General features: G+C 38.4%; 1 pseudogene; it reads right to left on the reverse strand.

Moving 5' to 3' along the window:
- LOC123813427 overlaps positions 1-2,782 on the reverse strand; it is a 70,581-nt pseudogene extending 67,799 nt beyond the window's left edge.
- Between the last annotated feature and the right edge of the window lie 3,218 nt (positions 2,783-6,000).

Below are 6,000 nucleotides of genomic sequence, written 5' to 3' on the forward strand. Positions count from 1 at the left end.
TATTTATGTCTTCTTGGTGGATTCTTCCATTAAGTATTATGAAATGACCTTCTGGGTCTCTCTTTATGGTCCCTTTTTGGAAGTCTATTTTATATGATATGAGCATTGCTACCCCGGCTTCCCCACCCCCTTTCCATTTGCTTGGAAAACTTGTTTCCAGCCCTTCACTTTCAGCCTGTGCAGGCCTTTTATCCTGAGGTGGGTGTCTTGTAGGCAGCATATGTGTGGGTCATGTTTTCTTATCCATTCAGCTTTTCAATGTCTTTTGATTGGAGCATTTAATCCATTTACATTTAAGGTTATTATTAATAGGTACTTATTCATTGCCTTTTATGTACGTCTCTCTCTCTCTCTCTCTCTCTCTCTCTCTCTCTCTCTCTCTCCTTCTCTCTCTTCCTTCCCTTCCTTAAAGCAGTCCCTTTAGCATCTTTTGCAGAGATGGTTTGGTGGAGGTGTATTCCTTTAGACTTCTTTTGTCTGGGAAGCTTCTTATTTGGCCTTCTATCTTGATTGTGAGCCTTGCTGTGTAAAGTAGCCTTGGTTGCAGACTTCTGGTTCTCATTACTTGGACTATTTCTTGCCATTCTCTTCTGGCTTGAAGTGTTTCCATTGAGAAGTCAGCTGTTAGCCTCATTGGGGCTCCCTTGTATGTTACTTCCTGTTTTTCCCTTGTTGCCTTTAATATTCTCTCTTTGTCTTGAAATTTTGCCATTTTAATTATGATGTGTCTTGAGGTGGGCCTCTTTGGGTTTCTCTTGATTGGGACTCTGTGTTTCCTGGATTTGTGTGGCTTTTTCTTTCATCAAATTAGGGAAGTTTTCCATCATTACTTTTTCAAATTGGTTTTCTATCCTTTGCTCTTCTTCTTCTCCTTCTGGTATCCCTATTATACAGATATTATTACGTTTCATATTGTCTTGCATTTCTCTTAATCCCTCTTCATTCTTTCTGAGCCTCTTTTCCTTTTCTTGCTCTTTCTGGGTGTTTTTTTCTACTTTGTCTTCCAATTCGCTAATCCAGTCTTCTGCTTCATCGGTCCTGCTTTTCACTCCTTCTACTGTGTTCTTCAGTTCAGAAATTGTATTCTTCATTTTCTCTTGGTCCTTGTCGATAGTTTCTGTTTCATTCTTCATGCTGATATAATTTGCAGTGAGATCGTTGTAGCTTCCCTGTAGTTTCTGGTAGCTCATTGTGAGTTCTTTGAGCTTCCTGGTAATCATTGTTTTGAACTCAATATCTGATAGTTGAGTTGCCTCTATTTAATTCAGCATTCTTTCTGAGGCTTCCTCCTTCCCCTTCATTTGGGGATTGTTTTTGTCTTCTCATTGTTCATGAGACTCTTCGTAGTAGCCTCTGTTTCTTAAGTTGATCTGTTCTGTTTCCCTGTGATTGTGGTGTGAACTTCTGTGGTAGAATACCTGTGAGATTCAGTGGTGCAGTCTCCTTCCTGTATTCTGGTGTTCACAGCTTCCTGCTACTTTTTTTTGTGATCAGTTGGAGGAGTAAGGCAAAATGGTTTAAGACAGCAAGACAGTATTCTATGATACAGTAGCAGCCAGTAGAGAAGAAATGGGATATCCTCTGGCTATGTATAGTGTTAACTGTGATCTCCCACCCCACTAGTCATGTTTTAGAAAGGATGGAAAGAAGATAAGACTCTTATTGGGGATGAAAGGATTGTTAGTTGGATCTAGAAAGCTATGAAGCTGTGGGATGTCAGATTCTGAGATAGGGTTGAAATAATGATTAGTAAATAAGAGTCATGTGTAAAAAAATAGAGACAACCCCCATAATAATATAGTTCAGGAATTTGCGAAGTGGGCTGAGATCAGGGAGGGGTGTTGAGTAGTATTTGCAATTATATGAACTAGGTCTTATTAACAGTAATATTAAAGCAACAATCATGTGGCAGAATCTATGAGATCTAGATAACAAGAATAAGGAGTATAGAACCTTGAGAGGTGTACTAATGGAACACAAATGAAGGACAGTAAATTATCAACATACTGTGACTGAGATACCAGGGGGAACCTATCAAATGACAGTATAACCAGCCAAGCAAAGAAGATTATACAGAAAGAAAAAGAATACCAAAATACTATTAAAATAAAAAATGTCAGAAAATTGAGAAAAGATAATACAAATTAGCAGTAACTTGCAGGCTCAAAAAAAAAAAAAAAAGAAAAAAGCAGAAGATAGAATGCAGGAGAGATAAATTTGGAGTGGAAGGAATAATACTAGGATGAAAGGAAGAGAAACATAAGGAATTGAGATATATAAAAATAGTAAGAATTAAAAAATAAAAAGTCACCTAAAAAACAAGGTAAAATCAAACAATCAAACAACAGCCAAAAAAAAAACAACCAAAAAAAAACAAGCAAACAAACAAAAAAAACTTTTGTCAGTTTCTAACTGGCCAAACCAGTTTTTCTAGTCTTGCTGGCTTGAGCAGGCTGAGGGGCGTTTGGAATGCTTTTCACTCTTCCCAGTCAGAGCTCAGTCATTCTCTCGAGCACTGTCTCCAGGGCCAGCAGCACACTCTCCCCAGAGCCAATCTGTTCTGTCCCCAGAGCTGATCCAATGTCCCTCTGCAGGTCCCTGGATGAGGGTATGGGCACTCCCAAGCACACTCTCCAGAGCTCACTGCCATGGTCTGCAGGGCCCCACAGAGTTCTTGCGTCTTTTCTGGGTTCATGGTGCAAGCTCTGAGGATCACAAGGCGGTGTGCCCTTTTCCCAAATTTCACAGCAGGGGGCTTTATGTTCTCGGGATGCACCTGCATCTTTTCTGGATTCAGGGTACAAGCTCCGGGGATTGCCAAGGGGCACGCACTTCCACCAATTTCCCCTTTGCAGTCTCCAGGAACCCCCAAAGCGCCGCAACCCTTCCAGGTTCGAAGCTTGAGAGTCAGAAATCCCGAAGGGGCGTGTGCTCCCCCGAGTTCATGACTGCAGGCTCCAGAAACCCGAGAATACCCACACCCTTTCCTTGTTCAGGGCTGCGAGTTCTGGGTCTTCCACAGAACCATACTCCCACAGGGCTAGGGGAGCGGGCGCATGCCCAGGCCACCCCTGGTTGCACAGGTTGGGGGCACTCACCCCTCCCAGGGTTATGCGTGGGTGCCAGCAGCCCCTGCGTAACTGTGTCCAAGTCCAACTCTCCTCTCTGTGTCTTCAAGCAACAAGGCCTCCAGTGGTGTTGCCCAAATCCTGTTGTCCGGGGAGGGAGTGGTGACTCCACTCTCCCAGGTGCCCAGGATCACCGGGCTTGGGGCCTGCAACCTTCCTGGTCCCCAAGCTGATCTCTGGGTTCCTATTGTCCTGAAGCAGTCTCCTTATCATCTGGTTTTTCAATGTCCGCTATAATTTTTGATGTCCTGTTTTCATAAATGTTGCGATATCCTATGCCCCTTGCTCTGCTCCTCCACTGATACACAAGTTTCTCTCCCCTGCATAGAGGAAGGAGATTATGCTCCCTCCAACAAAGCTGCCATCTTAAGACCCCCAGATCTTATGTAAATGTTCTTTATCAAGTTAAGGAAGTTCCCCTCTACTAGTAGTAAGATGGGAGCTTTTATTCTTAATATTTATTTTAATTTTTTATCACAAATGGCTGCTGATTTTGTCAGATAATTTTTCTGCATCTATTGATATATTGATGTAATTTTTCTTTCTTAATCTTTTTAGCCTTTTGATGTAATATATTATATTAATTAATTTTTTAACATTAAACAGTCTTGCACACTTGGTAACCCTACATAGTCAAGATGTATATTTCTTTTTATGTTATTTTTTTCAATTTGGTTGTATTTTGTTGAGAATGTTTATGTTTATATTCATGAGATATACTGGCCTGTGGATTGTTTTTTTTGTTTTGTTTTGTTTTTTTGTTTTAATGCCTTTACCTGGTTTGGTATTAAGGTAATGTTGACTTACTGAGTTAAAAAGTATTCCCTTTTCTCCATAACCTCACCAGCACTTATTGTTTGTTGATTTGTTTATGATGGCCATTCTGACTGGTGTGAATTGGTATCTCATTGTGGTTTCAATTTGCATCTCTCTGATGGCTAGTGATGCTGAACATCTTTTTATATGTCTCTGGGCCCTCTTCATGTCTTTCTTGGTGAAGTATCTGTTCAAAGCAATTTATAGATTCAATGCAATCCTTAATAAAGTACCAATGACATATTTCACAGATATAGAACAAACATTTCAGAAATTTATATGGAAACATAAATGACCCCAAATAGCTGCAGTAATTCTGAAAAAGAAGAACAAAGTAGGAGGGATCACAATACATGATATCAAACTGTATACAAGGCCACTGTAATCAAAACAGCCTGGAACTAGCATAAGAACAGACACATGGACCAATGGAACAGATTAGAGAGTCCAGAAATAAACCCAGGTCTCTATGGTCAATTAATATTTGACAAAGTGGGCAGAAGGATAAAATGGAGTGAAAAATAGCCTCTTCAACAAATGGTGTTGGGAGAGCTGGACAGCTACATGCAAAAACATGAAACTCAATCACCAACTTATACCACACACAGAAGTAAATTCAAGGTGGGTAAGACTTAAATGTAAGTCGTGATACCATAAAAGTCCTAAAGGAGAACATAGGCAGGAAAATCTCAAATATTTTCACTGACATGTCCCCTAGAGCAAGGGACATAAAGGAAAGAGTAAACAAATGGGATCTCATCAAAATAAAAAGCTTCTGCACAACTAAAGAAAATAGCATTAAAATGAAAACAGAATCAACCATGTGGGAAAACACCTTTGTCAATAATACCTCGAACAAGGGTTTGATCTCCAAAATATATAAAGAACTCACATGACTCCACACCAGGAAGACAAACAACACAATTAAAAAATGGGCAAAGGACTTGAAAGGACACTAAGGTTTTAATAAGAAGAACAAAATTTGTTTTCACTGGTATAGATTCATGTTACAGTATGTGAATATTGATAGCATTCTTTCATCTATTTTTATACAGAAGTTGGTCTCTCTATATATAACCTTGTAAGGCTTCAATAACTATAATATAAAACAAAACAAAAAAACAAAATCTCCCCATTACCACCCAAAAGCCCCAACCTATTAGTTTGCAATTTATTTAAAATTCTCAAAGATACTATAAGCTCTAAACTTATAGTAGTGCTACCCATACACTTGAAAAGAGCCCCTTTCAAGGAAGCCCTGCAATAGTAGAATTGTGCAATATGATGTTCCTTACTATTAGAAAAAAATTACACATAGCACATTTTCATTCATATTTTGTAATGCAAAAATTTATAAACATACTTAACCAGTTAAGTAATAATAAAAAATTTGAATGTATTTGTTAAGTACCTTAAAACAGCTACATACAATGGCAACTTTTACAGATTTTTACATTATAATATGCAAAGTGGGCACACTGTTACAAAACTCAAAACAGAAAGATGCTTGAAATTGTTCCATGATAAAGACCTAGCAATATGACTATATAATACTCCTTTACCTCAACAGCTTCTGTAGTTTTGAGTCTGTGTTTTTATGCAGTTCATAATAGTCTTTATCATAAATATCTTTTACTAAAAGAAATCATATGAGCATATTTTCCAAGGTGTTTCAGTCCAGTGTAGGAGATGTGTACCAGACAGGGCTATCTAGATCTAGAGCATTCTGGTTGCAAATAAAAAAAAATCCATTTTCTATTCAAAATTCTGTGGACTTTTAGACAAATAGTATTCAAGCATTTTCGCAGAACTTTTGATTTGCTGTATTTTCAATTTAGTTGAATACTGGCTGATCATGTTTATGTTTTCTTTTTTTGGCAACAATTTTATCTTACCTGTGCCACATAAAGAAGATATTTGGTATGGAAGGCATTCTTTGTTTTTTCATTGTTAAAAGATTTTTTCCAGTGCCTAAACGCATTGCCAAAGGAGAGTTTTCAGTGTTGTTCCACTATTTTCAGGCTGAAATACTTAGTGTTAAAGTAGAATAGGGTAT

Source organism: Phyllostomus hastatus, unplaced genomic scaffold, assembly GCF_019186645.2.
Source record: "Phyllostomus hastatus isolate PE091 unplaced genomic scaffold, TTU_PhHast_1.1 phas_contig_152, whole genome shotgun sequence".
Taxonomy (NCBI): domain Eukaryota; kingdom Metazoa; phylum Chordata; class Mammalia; order Chiroptera; family Phyllostomidae; genus Phyllostomus; species Phyllostomus hastatus.